The following is a 16,777-nucleotide window of genomic DNA, read 5'->3' on the forward strand; positions in this document are numbered from 1 at the left end:
TGTTAAAAACAGATCAAAACAGGGGGAGACTTTTGACTTCTCCCACCCAGCAATGATATTTTATGGTTTATTCCTTCCTTGTCTCCTGGCTCCTTCCAGTCTGATGGGCAAAGGTGTGATGTCTGCGATCGTTCATTTCTTTGATTGCGGGTTGCCTTAAAAGATACTCAAGCCTAGTTTGTGTTATGCTGACACCTCACCAGGAACAGTAATGGGGTTCAATACAGTATATGTTAATTGAGTCAAAATATTTGGATCGTGACATTCAGGTAGACAATCATCCCAACAAAACAAAAGGTATGACCATTAAAATAAGTGGCCTGGTGTTTTAGAAGCCTGTATGGGACATTAATGGTCGATAGGGTGGGGTAGGGGGTCTATCATACTGGGTGATTATGCGTAGTCTACGTGACGCCTGAGGGTGACGACCCATTTATTGGGGTGATTGGGTGAAGTTTTATATATGTTAATGATGTTGTGGGCTGTACCGGCTATTCACGTTTTGAGGTCTCTGTATAAAGCCGGCCAGTTTTTCGTCAGTATGTATCCAAGCATCGTGTGTGTCAGACAATCTTCGATCTCAAACAAACTATTTCATTCACACCACGGCTGTTATCGAGACGTTCGAGTGTTTTACTGTGAAGATGGCTGCTTTATTCAACAGTGAGTATGCTTATCGTTGTTATTATTATTATTATTATTATTAAGAAAAAAAAAAAAAAAGTTTATTTGTGTCCGTGAGTCACGGAACTATTACGTTACTTAAACAGGATCTCTACGCTTTCAGGTGATGCGGACAATGCGTGTGGAAATCTTGATGATCTTGTTGAACAAATTCAATTTCTCAATCAAGCCAGTGGTATGTATAATTTTACGTTACATGCAGAACACCGCATGTCTAGTGTAATCGTCGTTATACAATATGTTTTATTTATTCATGCATTCGTCTTTTATTTTTTATTTATATATTTAATTATTTTACCAGGAGGGCCGAAAAACGGACTCAGATCTACAACAAATCAGCCGCCTTCGCGAGGCAGGTCGAACAATCCGGAGCTGGGTGAGTGTTTGTAAACCATACGCCACATAAAATGCCTTTGGTGGATTTACATTCTGTCTGAACGAACGCTTGTTGTTCTTAAATTCACACGAATCGTATACATGCTGTATCGTATTTTATATAATGTGAATATTTTTAACGTTGTTAACAGGAGATCCTAAACCTGAAACTAGCTCCTCGACAAATCAGCCGCCATCGCGAGGCAGCACAAACAACCCGGAGCTGGGTGAGTGTTTGTAAACCATAAGTCATATAAAATGTCTTTGGTGAATTTACATTCTGCCTGAACAATGCGTGTTTGCTCTTATATCTAGACACTTGTATGTTGTTTAGCGATGGTGCAAATGTATAATGTGATTTTTTTTTTTTTTCAAATTTGTTATCAGGAGGAACGAATTCTGCGAGTACGTCATCAAAACGTGTGTGCATCCAGACACTCAGTAAGTGTTGTAATATTTCGTTATCTACTATATACGTTATGTTTTTTGTTTTTGTTTTAACAGCTTTTTATTATATGTATTCCAGAAGGATTATCGAACCTTGTAAAAAGTATCGATACACTGCAGTGTAGGGGTGATACAGAGAAACCCGGCTGCAGTGGGATAACGTTGAAAAACCGCCTCAAACGTAAAAAACGTCATGGGTAACTGGACAAAAGCAAAACCTCCGGTTGATTGTGAGAGAGACAACGAGTGTATTCCACAGACGCCGGATCGTAAGAGACCAGGACAATCATTTGGAGCAATAGTTGGTAAGTGTGTGAAATCGTTAGATAGTCAAGTATATGAATAAAACAATGCTGTGTTGATTTTCTGTTTAAACTGTTTGTAATGGTAACCTGTATGTGTGTTTAGTATGAGCAAATAGTTTCTAAACATCGACCCTATCTATCGATGCTTGTTAGTATTACACACACACACACACACACACAATATAATAAATAATATACTTTCTTCTTCTTCTTAACAGTGAATGCTGATGACAACGTGGTCCCAGATGTAGATGATGTCCAGAACTGGGGTGATGGTCTGTTAGAATCGTGGGATGCCTGTGAATTCACTGTGTTGCCTAAAGAAACACAACCGCATGTTCCATCTGATGGAAACGTGGCAGTCGTGGTGGAATCAGACCCTGAGGAACTACCTTCAAATCAGGAGGCTTTCATACGGGAGTCACATCTGAATATAGACACTCAATTCATAAACACCCTTATACAGGACACTGTCAAGTCTGTATTGCTTACCTTGGAGGAGCAGCGTACGAAAATAATACAGGATACAGTCAAGTCTGTATTGCTTGCCTTGGAGGAACAGCGCAGGAAAATTATACAGGACACAATCAGGACTGAACTTCTTGCCTTGGAGGAACAGCGCAGGAAAATTATACAGGACAAAATCAGGACTGAACTTCTTTCTTTCGAAAGACACTTTACAGCCCTTTCACAGCGACAACAAGAGCAAGGTATTTGGATTAAACAATCCATAGCAGAGCATCGCTTAAACAACGACGTGGTCCGTCAAGTGGCCCGTGATCAAGGCCTGACAACAGATGTGTTGAGGCAGGTTGTCATCACTCTTAAAAAGCGTTAAGGGTGAGTTGTAATTACTTTTTACATTGATGTGTAATTTTGTTTTTGTTTCTTTTAAAACGATTAATGTCAAAAACAGTGTGTAATTTAGAGTGGTTGTTTAGGACCGTTGTGTTTTAAGTGTACAAACGATGTTTTTATTTTTTATTTTATTTTTTTAAATAAATAAAAAAGAAAAAAATTGTTTAAAATGCCAAAACGTTGTCGGGAGCCAGATGATTGTGGTCGAGGTGTGGTAGGACGGTTTAGACAAGACGATGGTCGTATGGACCCCGTCGAACTGTACTATGACACAGTTGCTTTGCATTATTTATTTCGGGCTATTGAGGAGGAGGCTAATAGACCTGTATATACAACAGATAGGTTGCAGGAGTTATTAAACCACACAACACCACATAGAGAACAAGAACCAGACTGTAATTTTGAACAATTTGAAAACTTCCTGCGTATTGGTGGGTTGGCAGAAACACCCCCACAACAATTTGTACCAGAACCAAATTATGATCTTGTACAATTTGAACAAAATTACCCAGATATTGGATTTGAACAAACTGATCCAGAACCAAATTCTGATTTTGTACAATTTGATCAAAATGACCCAGATGTTGAAATCGCACAATTTCCACACCAGTCAGGTGGTAACACTGGTACCCAGTCACAACGCACTCTTAATCTTGACGCACCCAACATGGGTCTATCACATGACATTATACAAACTTTGATAAGAGAGGGTGGTAATGTGGATGGGTACAGTGTGCTACCGCGCAGACGCTTCAATGGTTTGGAGATCCATAGACTACTAAATCTGAGGGAAATATCTTCTACAGATTTAGCAGACTACACTGTGTTTTTACACAACACACTTGTGTTATGATATAGACACGGAGGCAGAGATAAAAGCAATCCAGGTGAGCTTTATTGAACAATGCGTGGAACACAGAGTGAAAATGGCTGTTATCAGGTTCTTGAGAGATGAATATAAAGTGATACTGTCCTTGTTTGGTTTGTAGATCCAGGAGCTGAGATGAGATGGAGGGAGACGTTGGAGACACTCACACACACAGAAGGGTAAGCACACGAAGGGACCAGGAGACGAAGGAGATGAAGGAGATCGCTGGAGCAGGTAAGTATGTCGATGGGGAGTCCTTAAGGTAAGCATATACGTGTAGTAGTGCAAACGAGACCGGACAGTGAGTGTGTGTGAGTGTGGTGGCTTTGAAGTGCTGGTGATTGCAGAGTGAATGAGATGCAGGTGGCGGTGATTAGAATGCTCTTCGGGCTTTTCCTCAGGAGCATAGAGGCGAGATAGGGCGTCAGCTTTAGTATTCTTAGAACCAGGACGGTAGGAGATGGAGAAGTTGAATCTAGAGAAGAACATAGCCCAGCGAGCTTGGCGAGGGTTGAGTCTCTTAGCGGCCTTCAGATATTCGAGGTTTTTGTGATCAGTGAGAACTTGAAACGGGTGAGTAGCTCCCTCCAACCAATGCCTCCACTCCTCAAGGGCAAGCTTGACAGCCAGGAGTTCGCGGTCACCGATGTCGTAGTTGACCTCCGCCGGGTTGAGCTTGCGGGAGAAGGCGCATGGATGGAGTCTACTTGGTGTCCCCTGCTGCTGTGAAAGGACCGCTCCCACTCCGGTGGTAGATGCGTCCACCTCCACGATGAACGGGAGGTCCGGGTTAGGGTGGACGAGGAGGGGAGCGGTGGTGAAGGCTTTCTTCAGGGTCTCGAAGGCATTGGTGGCTAGTGGAGACCAGGACAGAGACTTGGGCTGGTGACGGAGTAGGTTGGTGAGTGGACTGACGATAGTGCTGTAATTCTTGATAAACCGGCGGTAGAAGTTGGAGAAGCCTAGGAATCTTTGGAGTTCTTTGATAGTAGTAGGAGTGGGCCAGGACTGTATGGCGGAGACCTTCCCCTCGTCCATCCGGATGCCACTGTGATCAATCACGTACCCCAGGAACTGGACGGAGGGTTGATGAAACGAGCATTTTTCAGCCTTGAGGAAGAGATGGAACTGCCGTAAGCGCTGGAGGACCTCCGCAACGTGGTGGCGATGTTCGGCCAAGCTCCGGGAGTAGATGAGGATGTCATCAATATAAACCAGAACGGACTTATGGAGAAACTCCCGGAGCACCTCGTGGATGAAATCCTGGAATACGGAGGGCGTTGACCAGGCCATACGGCATCACGAGGTATTCGTAGTGTCCTGTGGGCGTGACAAAGGCGGTCTTCCACTCGTCCCCCTCACGTATCCGGATGAGGTTGTACGCGCTGCGGAGGTCCAACTTGGTGAACACAGTGGCACCGCGGAGATGTTCCAGGGCCGCTGGGACGAGGGGAAGTGGATAGCGGAATTTTACGGTGATCTTATTGAGGGCACGGTAATCGATGCAGGGCCTCAAGCCTCCATCCTTCTTTGCCACGAAGAAGAAGCTTGAAGCAGCAGGGGAAGTAGACGGGCGGATGTAACCTTGTTCGAGTGCCTCTTTGATGTATTCTTCCATGGCCTTCTCCTCCGGTATGGACAGGGGGTATATGCGTCCCCTGGGCACTGGTTCACCCGGCAGCAGATCGATGGCGCAGTCCCATGGCCGGTGGGGAGGAAGCTTGGAGGCGCGTTGCGGGCAGAACACGTCACTGAAGGGGGCGTAGTCCGGGGAAACATCCACGGAGCGCTTCTCAACAGGGCTCTCGATGGACATGGCGTTCACGAGTAGAGACTTGGGGAGTGGAGATTTCGGAACAGGAAGCGCTGGGAAGCAGTCTGGGAAGCAGTGATCGCCCCACTTCAGGACTTCGCCCGTGCGCCAGGAGATGTTGGGGTTATGTTGTTCCAGCCACGGGTGCCCTAGAACCACGTCAGCGGTGGATTCCTCCAGAACCAGCAAATGGATGTGTTCAGTGTGCAGGATTCCGATGCTGAGTTGAAGTGGACCCACGCAATGACGGATGTGTTTGCGGCTTAGGGGTTTGCCCGTGATGGAGTGAATTTGATAGCTCGTCGGTGAAGGAGAGATCTTGAGGTTGAGTTGTTTACAGAGGGTGCCTGAGATGAAGTTTCCGGCTGACCCTGAATCAAGGAGCGCCACCACTGGAACAGAGATGTTTGCGTCGACATGTATGGCTGTGTATAAGACACATTACATCCCAAAAGACACGGTAGCTCTGACCCGAAACGATGCGTATACCAATCAGAACAAGACGTATTCAAATGTCTCAATTGAATGGCTTGAATACATCCAAAAATCACGTTCCATAGATATCCAACACGCACTAAATGGTGGTGAAGTTTCGATTGGAAAATACTATGTGGACGGATTTCATGATGATGGTACCACGAAAAAAGCATTCGAATTTTTCGGTTGTTTTTTTCATGGATGCGAACGCTGTCATAACCCCGCCGATATAAACCGTTTGACAAAATTGCCTTATTCCGTACTCCGAAGGCAGTGTGACGACAAGTTTGAAATTTTAGAGTGCGCATACAATCTTCAGACCGAACGGATTTGGCAGTGTGAATGGGAGTTCGCTAAACAGAGTGACGACGCTGTTATAGAATTCATGTCCACATACAACCGCCCTGAAAGATTGAAACCCCGCGATGCTCTGTATGGTGGTCGAACGAATGCGTTAAAGCTATACCACAAAGCTGCAGATGGCGAATTTATTCGTTATTTTGATTTTACGTCGTTATATCCCTATGTGCAGGCACGAAAAACCTACCCCGTAGGCCATCCACAAATAATCCACAAGGATTTTCAAAACCTTGAAGATTATTATGGGCTAATAAAAGCTACCGTCATCCCGCCGAGAAAATTGCTTCACCCCGTACTACCGTTCAGAAGCTCCGGAAAGCTCCTTTTTCCTCTCTGTAGAACGTGTGCTGAACAGCAGAACCAGACTCAGCCATGTGTTCACAGTGATGAAGAAAGAGCCATTCACGGTTGCTGGGTTAGTATCGAGCTTTTAAAAGCTGTCGAGAAGGGGTATGTGGTATCTCAAATTCAAGAGGTCTGGCATTTCCCGCAACGATCTGACACGTTATTTTGCGATTATGTTAAGACATTTTTACAGTTCAAACAGGAGAGTTCAGGGTATTCAAAAGACGTCGTTACCGATGCAGACAAGGAGTCTTACATGAGAGACTACTTTGAGAAAGAGGACGTTAAATTGAATCCGGACAAAATCGAGTTTAACGCGGCACGCAGATCAATAATGAAACTCCTGCTGAACTCGCTTTGGGATGGCTTCTCAATGAAAGAATCTCTTCCGACATCTGAATTAATTACAGACCCTGAACAGTTCGCCCGACACATGTTTAACACAGAATATGACATCAAACATTTCTCATTTGTGTCAGACACTGTTGCACTTGTTCAGTGGGCTTAAGCAGATGGGAAAGGATGTCAGACCCGTGACATCAATGTCTTTCTTGGGGCTTTTACAACAGCCCATGCACGGTTAGAACTTTATGATCTTATGGATAGGCTGGGTGATAGGGTGCTTTATTGCGACACTGATTCTGTGATATTCACATCTAAAGATGGTGAATATGAACCTCCGCTAGGGCCGTACCTTGGCAATCTTACTGACGAGGTTGGTGATAACGATCACATAGTGGAATTCTGTTCAAGCGGCCCGAAAAGTTATGGATATAGCACAGCTAAGGGTAAGGTGTGTATGAAATCCAAAGGCATCACACTAAACGCTGTAAACTCCGAGGTCATTAGGCTAGACTCTTTGATCGGACTTGTCGAACAGTATGTTCGGGGGTGGGGCGTGATAACTATATTCTTGCACGAGCTGATGGTATTGTAAGGAACAAAAAGAAATTCACTCTTCAAAACAAGTATCGTTGGCAAGAAATTCAAGGTAGTTTACAACAAACGCGTACCGTGTCCAGACTTCACCACTCTACCATATGGCTACTGACAACGTTTTTGGTCACCATGGTGTGCGAGACACCGATGGTTTTGATTTCAGATTACAATTTCCATTTGCTTGTGTATTATGTGGACCTTCCAACTCTGGCAAAACGTTTTTTGTAAAAATGTTATTAGAAAATGCTAACAGTGTGATTTCTAGAAAGATTGAGAATATTGTGATAATATACGACTGTTGGCAGCCATTGTATGATGAATTATCAAGGTTGTATGATATCAAATTTATTGAAGGAATACCACAGAGCTTGAACGATGATCAGCTGTTCCCTCCCAATAAAGCTGCCCTTTTAATCCTTGATGATGTTATGAATGATGCATGTAACAACGTCGAGATTGAACGTTTATTCACAAATTATGTGCATCACAGAAATATGAGTTGCTTGTACTTAATTCAGAATCTCTTTTGTAAAGGAAAATCCAGTAGAACCATCAATTTAAACACAAGTTATTTGGTGTTGTTTAAAAACCCCAGAGACAATACCCAAATTAATGTGTTAGCACGGCAGATGTATCCCAGAAACACCCAATTTTTTATGGATTGTTATCACGATGCTACCAGTGTTCCTTACGGATACCTTTTGGTTGACTTTAAAGCAGCAACCCCAGACCAGTATCGTCTCAGAACGAGTTTACTCTCAAAACATCCTGTTGTATACATTCAGAAAAAGAAAAAAAAGCACTGACCCTGCTGTTTGTTAAAAATAAAAATAAAAAATAAAAAAATGTCTGCAAGACTTTTAAGGAACCTTCCGCTTTTAAAGCTGTTATTAAAAGCAACACCTAAACAAAGACGGGTTATTTTAGAGTCCGCTGCAGACGAGCTCGTAGTGGCATTGTGTGAGGTTGCTCTTAATGTTCTTCACGACAATATTCCGCTCACACCACAACAATATCAGAGACTGAAGAGAAGAAGATCTGATATTAAAATTGTTGCAGATAAGAAGGTTGGTGTTAAAAGGAAAAGACGGTTAATCAACCAAAAAGGGGGATTTTTATTATCACTTTTAAGCATCGCGATCCCCTTCATAACAAGCTTGGTTACCTCTAAATAAGATCTGACAATGGATTATGCTGAGAAGATGTTTTTAGTTCCACAACACCAGCTGGATATGTTGAAACCCTCTAACACACGTGAGTCTATACGTCAGTTTGTGGAAAATGATTTGGACATTACTATAAAAAACATTCTGCAAAGGTCCGATCTGAATCCCTATGAAAAAGCTAAAATGTACACAGTTGTTTTGCAAAGATTTTTAACAGTAGCTAAACAAGGGGATAGGGAGTCTGTAGCATTAACGCTGAGTTTTCCACAGCCCGAACATGATGAAAAAGAAGACCCACCAACAACAGTTAGTGAACCGTTTGGTGTTTTAGATAATGTTTCAGAAGAGATTTTAAAAAATGTACCACAGAGGCGTGTGAAAAATATTCGCTACTTTTTGAAAAAATTTCTAAATCTAAAGGTGTTTCTTCATGGACTGACACTGGTGAGTTTGTATTTAAAGGAGTAACAATCCCTGGTTCCCATATGCTTGATTTAATTAAAAGCATTATAACACCACATAAGATTGCTGATGAGCGGAGACCGGATGGGTGGAATGAGTTTTTGGAAGCTTTTGCCGGTTTAAATTTACCACACTCTATGGTACCAAATCAACAGGTCAGACGTGCAATTAACTCTTTCAAAACCAAAACGGCACAGACTGTGACTGTTTCATCTAAGAAGAGTAAAAAACAGAAAGTGCATACGAGTACACCATCAACTCCTTCAAATCATTCTGAAGATCAAGTTTTCAGAACACCCAAACTTGAACATGGAAAGTGGTTAAGTTTTTAAATATGTTTAATATGAGTCCTGAACACGTGTATAATCGTTTATTATTATTATTATCTTTATTATTATTATTATTATTATTGTTATTATCATTATCGTTATTTTAACATGATATTTATTATGTGTGATGTCGTGTTAAAAAGTACAATAATAAAAGAGTCTATGCATGAATTTTTAAAATTGTTTGTTTTATTAAAAGAAATCAAGCATGGGACATAAACATATCACCTGTTTCTACACACTGAACACATTTTAATGCATTTTCATTACATGGGGTTTGCTTTATTTTTTTCACAAATGCTGACACCATTTTGTCGTTTTTAATACAATCACCAGTATACAATTTCAACACATAATCATAATCAAACCCTTTCGCCATGTTGTAGAGGAAGAATACACAATGCTGTCCACATGTATCTGATGAGTAATCTTGGACTTGGACAGTCGAGTGTTGGACCTCCTTAGAATTCCAAGTTAAAAATTTTTTGATAAATGATGGAAAAAGAGGATGCTCCGGCTTGTTGCCAAAGCTGTCAAAAAAACATCCAACGCCATCTTCGTTGATGTAGATGGCTAGCCAATGCTGGCCCGGAAGTCCAGATATATCTGTGTTTATAATAACTGATGCTGGTAGTTTCCTTAGAGCCGTTTTTGGTAGATAATCACATGGGATCACGCCAAGAAAATGAACATTGCAGGAAAGTTTATCCATGATAGAAGTGAGTTGCACAGTGTTCATTACTTATGTGCTAATAATAATCAACCAGAACCTGTCGCCGATTTGAAACTTCAATTAGACTGTCAAAGACAGAATAAATTAATAATGTGACGGTACGGGGTAGAGGTAGTCTAAAACGGGCTTCTAGTCTAATATTTCCACTCTTGATAAGTGATACATGCTGACTGCACTCCTCGTCCGGTGTAAAGTTAAATGCGTACAGTGTATAACCATGCAAAAATTCCTCCCTATCAAAAGACAGAGGCTGGTTTTTAAGATGTCTTCCGGAAGCCAATGCTAACTGGTAGAACTCGCGCACTGCAGAACCGTTTTCATATTCAGGTTGCAAAGGTTTTGCAGGGTACTGTTGACCATCCACATAAACAGCTAGAAATTCTAAATCATAGTTTTTAAATGTAAATGGATTTTTATTATATGATCCTGTAAATGCATCATTATCAACCATCGCTATAACCATAGATTTTGGTAGCATCCCTAAGAACAGATTTTCTTGATTGCAGACACGTGATCCTGTCGGTACTGAGAACGTCTTCATACAGACGCGTTCAATCGGATATTTGGCGGTTGTTGTAAGCAGCGCTTGTGCGTGACCCAATCTCACAGCTGGCGACACGGACACTTTTTTCACAAACAGCGATGCAGACAGAATGTTTAATTTATAAGCTGTGGCATTGTTCCTCATTAAACAGAACTCATCTTTACCTCTGGTCAAACGAACTCGGATGTCCAAAGAATGTATTAGAAGTTTGGATTGAAAGAATATATCACTATGGATAGGAGAAGGCAGTTCAACCACATTACTAGCATTAGTAAATGCTGATCTCTTTGTCAGGCCACGATTTTCCCCAGCAGGGTCTGCTACGTCCATATGCCCCGCAGTGTCTTTGTAAAAGAGCCCTGCTGAGAAATTTGTTTCAAGGGTGTCTTTGCCATAATTGGTAAGACAATCTATTATGCAACGATAAGGATATGTGCTAGAACTCTGTGATATAAGGCGATCACCAAGTGACACATCCACTTGTGTAAATATTGTAGCCCCAGGGTAATTGATAAGACCGACCGGGTCCCCATCTGCGATATCAGTCCCATCAGGATTGGTAATTTTGAGCCGCAAAAACAGAAGTGTATTGTTTAGGTCTACGTAATCCTCACCAGCCCCCGCAATAAAAAACTCCAAAGGTGTTGAGTCAGATATTGCTGATAATGGCGGCACTTCAATATAAGTATTTCTTTCGATCGAAGTTTGGGTTGTTGGGATTGTAAACAGATCCAGCTCTGTTTTTAAACATTCTTCTGACATGTTGTGAATAAGAGACATGTTCTAAAATATTGTATTAACAGATCTCTTTGCTCTTTTTGATGCAGTGTGTTTTGCTGTCTCCTTGCGCTTGCGTTTTACAACTGGCGTTTTCTTCTGAGCGCGTTTTGTTTTCTTCTGTGTGTGGCCACTCCTCCGCACCCCTGGCGGCCTAGAAGCTCTTTTGCGAGTCATCACCATTAGACCGGACCCATTTTGAGTGTCGTGGTTGTTAAAAGATCTTGATATTGTATTGCTAACAACATCGCTTAATATATTTCTCGCAGCTGATTTAAGATGCGGTTTGGCTATACTAAATCCACGTTTTAGCAGCGGTATTGCCATTCTAAAAAAACCCTGAAAAAGTCCGCCCAACCCAGAACCATACATGACTCCGCCCCCGGCGTAGCCGGGTAGGCCACTGCCTGCCTGATTCTGATAGTATGCTACGTACCGCATGGGGTCTGCATTAAGATTACTGTGATAAACCATTTTTTTCTAACCGTGTATTAAAAAATACAATGTTTCACAGGTCTGAAGTGAAGTTTAACACACACCTTCCCGTAACTAAATCGTACGTCTTGATTTCGGTCGTCTTTCACTTGTATGCTTATATCGGTGATGGATGATTTATGAACCGGCACGTAATGCGGTCTGTCGTATCTAACACTAATGATCTTGTTATTCTCACCATCTATATGTACACACCTTAATAGTGGGACGTGATGGTCTCCAACTGATTGATATTCCATTATATCCGTATATATATAGATGGTGTAGAATCCAGCATGTATATCAGCTTGATAGGGCGCATACGTCACAGGTGTGAACACAACACTACGGTCTTCATCACTTTGGTTATTAGTTTCTATAGCCACCCCCGGTTTTAATCCTAAAATAACAGCCAGCTTCCCATAAAACGTCAACGACGTCTTCGGGCTCCCTTTCAGAAACACCTTGTTTTTAACATGATCAAAACCCAATCTCACGTTTGTTGGAAGGTTCGCATTGATCTCTCTGATCAAAAAAACAACGTCATCATAATAACCGGCCTTTAACCTTCCCAGGCAACACGTGAGATCATGCGATGATCACAGTGACATCACACAATCTTCATACTGTGATCCTCAGCATGTGTGTAAAGCGTGAGCTCAACATGAGTTCATCTGATCCTCATACTGTGATCCTCAGCATGTGTGTAAAGCGTGAGCTCAACATGAGTTCATCTGATCCTCATACTGTGATCCTCAACATGTGTAAAGCGTGAAGCTCAACGTGAGTTCATCTGATCCTCATACTGTGATCCTCAACGTGTGTAAAGCGTGAGCTCAACGTGAGTTCATCTGATCCTCATACTGTGATCCTCAACGTGTGTAAAGCGTGAGCTCAACGTGAGTTCATCTGATCCTCATACTGTGATCCTCAACGTGTGTAAAGCGTGAAGCTCAACGTGAGTTCATCTGATCCTCATACTGTGATCCTCAGCATGTGTGTAAAGCGTGAGCTCAACGTGAGTTCATCTGATCCTCATACTGTGATCCTCAACATGTGTGTAAAGCGTGAGCTCAACGTGAGTTCATCTGATCCTCATACTGTGATCCTCAACATGTGTGTAAAGCGTGAGCTCAACGTGAGTTCATCTGATCCTCATACTGTGATCCTCAACATATGTGTAAAGCGTGAAGCTCAACGTGAGTTCATCTGATCCTCATACTGTGATCCTCAACATGTGTGTAAAGCGTGAGCTCAATGTGAGTTCATCTGATCCTCATACTGTGATCCTCAACGTGTGTAAAGCGTGAAGCTCAACGTGAGTTCATCTGATCCTCATACTGTGATCCTCAGCATGTGTGTAAAGCGTGAGCTCAACGTGAGTTCATCGGATCCTCATACTGTGATCCTCAACATGTGTGTAAAGCGTGAGCTCAACGTGAGTTCATCTGATCCTCATACTGTGATCCTCAACATGTGTGTAAAGCGTGAAGCTCAACGTGAGTTCATCTGATCCTCATACTGTGATCCTCAACGTGTGTAAAGCGTGAGCTCAACATGAGTTCATCTGATCCTCATACTGTGATCCTCAGCATGTGTGTAAAGCGTGAGCTCAACGTGAGTTCATCTGATCCTCATACTGTGATCCTCAACATGTGTGTAAAGCGTGAGCTCAACGTGAGTTCATCTGATCCTCATACTGTGATCCTCAACATGTGTGTAAAGTGTGAGCTCATTGTGAATGCTTCACACTCCGGTCCAGTTGGCGGTGGTAAATGCACCATCTAAGCTGGTCTTCCAACCACCATAAAACATGTAAAGAAGAAGAAAAAGTTGTGCATGGTAATGTTACACCGCAGAAATGGTGAGTGGCCTATTTACACACTTTTAGATGTGCAATGTGGTCTGGTCTTTTTTTTTGTTTAGCAGAGTACTGCTCACACATGCTACATGTGCACCAGCCATTTTACCTTCAGTAATCACACCAAAATTGCTAGCTGCAGCTAGTTTGCATATCAGTATTTGTGAATTGTTAGGCCTGTTATGTTAGATCATTACAACATTACTAACTTTATATTTCAATATATAATTTTTTTTTATTTATACTTATATTTCAATAATTAACAAGTGCTGTAAAACAATAGTAAGCAAGAATGCTGCACTGGTGGAATAGCGTAAACTATCATTGCTCTTTGGATAAAAAGATGAAGTACGCCTACTCTTAGACACTCATATTAAAGATAAAAAGCCTTATTTCACCACGCTATATGACTATTTTTTTAACAACAACTTCTATCTGTGGAACTGTAGCTGTTTTATGTTAAAAGCTTCAACGTCACTTCCCATTTACCAAAACTCAAAGTGACTGACATTCATCCTCTTATTAACATAAAAAGCAACTTTACCCAGACATTAGATGCAACACTACATCATTAAGAATGTAAAGTGTAGAACTACAAAAGTGTAGTTTAAAGTACTTTATGATACACACTTTCTTTAGGATACACAACAATTGTCCAAAGAAGACTTCTTATAGCGTCAGACAATGTTCTCTGTCTGTATAACAGAACTGGGAAAGATGGGAAGAAGGTGTTGCCACCTGTGCTCCTGACATGTTTGAAAAGTAAGTGTTTAAGTTTTGGTTTGTGCATCTGGATGCTGCTATAGAAATTGTAATGTTAACACCTTGCCCTTTGTGTTTTTAGAATGTGTCAGGTCTTTTCACAAACAAAATGAAATAGAGGTGAAGAAGCTAAAAGTAACCACCAGAACAACACCAGACGCGGAATGTATTCGCCAAGTAGAATTTTTTTTGTCCAACGCCAGCACCAGGCTGAAAAGGAAACCAAGGAAAAAGCTGACTTTTTGTTTGATTGTTTTTATTGATGGAAATAAAGAATGTGGGTGTAAAAGTTTGAGTTAACTGAATCATTTTAGATAACTGAACTAACACAATTATTGTGGAGTTATATGGTGATCTTACTGTATGAGCACACAGTGAGTGCGCAGTGACATCACAGTGATCACAGTATGAGCACACACTGACCACAGTATGAGCACACAGTGATCACAGTATGAGCACACAGTGAGTGCGCAGTGACATCACAGTGATCACAGTATGAGCACACAGTGACCACAGTATGAGCACACAGTGATCACAGTATGAGCACACAGTGACCACAGTATGAGCACACAGTATGAGCACACAGTGACCACAGTATGAGCACACAGTGACCACAGTATGAGCACACAGTGACCACAGTATGAGCACACAGTATGAGCACACAGTGATCACAGTATGAGCACACAGTGATCACAGTATGAGCACACAGTGATCACAGTATGAGCACACAGTGATCACAGTATGAGCACACAGTGATCACAGTATGAGCACACAGTGATCACAGTATGAGCACACAGTGACCACAGTATGAGCACACAGTGACCACAGTATGAGCACACAGTGACCACAGTATGAGCACACAGTATGAGCACACAGTGATCACAGTATGAGCACACAGTGATCACAGTATGAGCACACAGTGACCACAGTATGAGCACACAGTGACCACAGTATGAGCACACAGTGACCACAGTATGAGCACACAGTATGAGCACACAGTGATCACAGTATGAGCACACAGTGATCACAGTATGAGCACACATTGACCACAGTATGAGCACACAGTGATCACAGTATGAGCACACAGTGATCACAGTATGAGCACACAGTGACCACAGTATGAGCACACAGTGATCACAGTATGAGCACACAGTGATCACAGTATGAGCACACAGTGACCACAGTATGAGCACACAGTGATCACAGTATGAGCACACAGTGACCACAGTATGAGCACACAGTGATCACAGTATGAGCACACAGTATGAGCACACAGTGACCACAGTATGAGCACACAGTGATCACAGTATGAGCACACAGTGACCACAGTATGAGCACACAGTGATCACAGTATGAGCACACAGTATGAGCACACAGTATGAGCACACAGTGACCACAGTATGAGCACACAGTGATCACAGTATGAGCACACAGTATGAGCACACAGTGACCACAGTATGAGCACACAGTATGAGCACACAGTATGAGCACACAGTATCTGTTCTGGAGTCAGAGACAACTGTTCACTCATGATGGCCTGCACCCAAACAAACTGGGCTCAAGAGTGCTAAAGGACAATATCTACTTCTGCCTCCATCATCCTTCAGCAGTGTGTGCAAATCCATTTAACCTGAATGGCACAAACACACCTGGACAGAGTACAACTGACCACAGGACTTCATTTCAGCACCTGAATGGACATGCAGTTGACACATCCCACAAGGTCAATGATAACACCACACTGCCACAACAACCACTGCTCACGGACACAATCTTGACTGAGCCCTGCCCACAGAGCTCACCGAGAGACAGTGACGTATTAGAACTGCTCCAAAATTCAGCGCCCAAGGACGACTTTCGGGAAAACAGCCAGGGAAGCCAGGACAACATATTACAGCCTCCGGTAACACCAGAGCAACAGCCCCTCTCACTGGACACGTTATCCCTCTCTCCAGCATCCCCTCTTCTGTGCTTCTCAGAGAAAATGGAGGAACTGGTGTACGCTGGAACCAAACTCTCCCACTCTTTTGCTGTGAGCCCCCAGATATCAACAAAAAAGCGTCAAGCCCCGAAACCACCAAAGCCTGTGGGCCCAGCTCGACCTCGCCCTCCCCCTCCTCCTGCGAGAGCTCTTCGGCCCCTGCCACAACGCCAGCGCCCTCACCCTCCTTCAACTGTTCTAGGTGAATTAAAAACAA

Source organism: Chanodichthys erythropterus, unplaced genomic scaffold, assembly GCF_024489055.1.
Source record: "Chanodichthys erythropterus isolate Z2021 unplaced genomic scaffold, ASM2448905v1 ctg000170_np12, whole genome shotgun sequence".
Lineage (NCBI taxonomy): Eukaryota > Metazoa > Chordata > Actinopteri > Cypriniformes > Xenocyprididae > Chanodichthys > Chanodichthys erythropterus.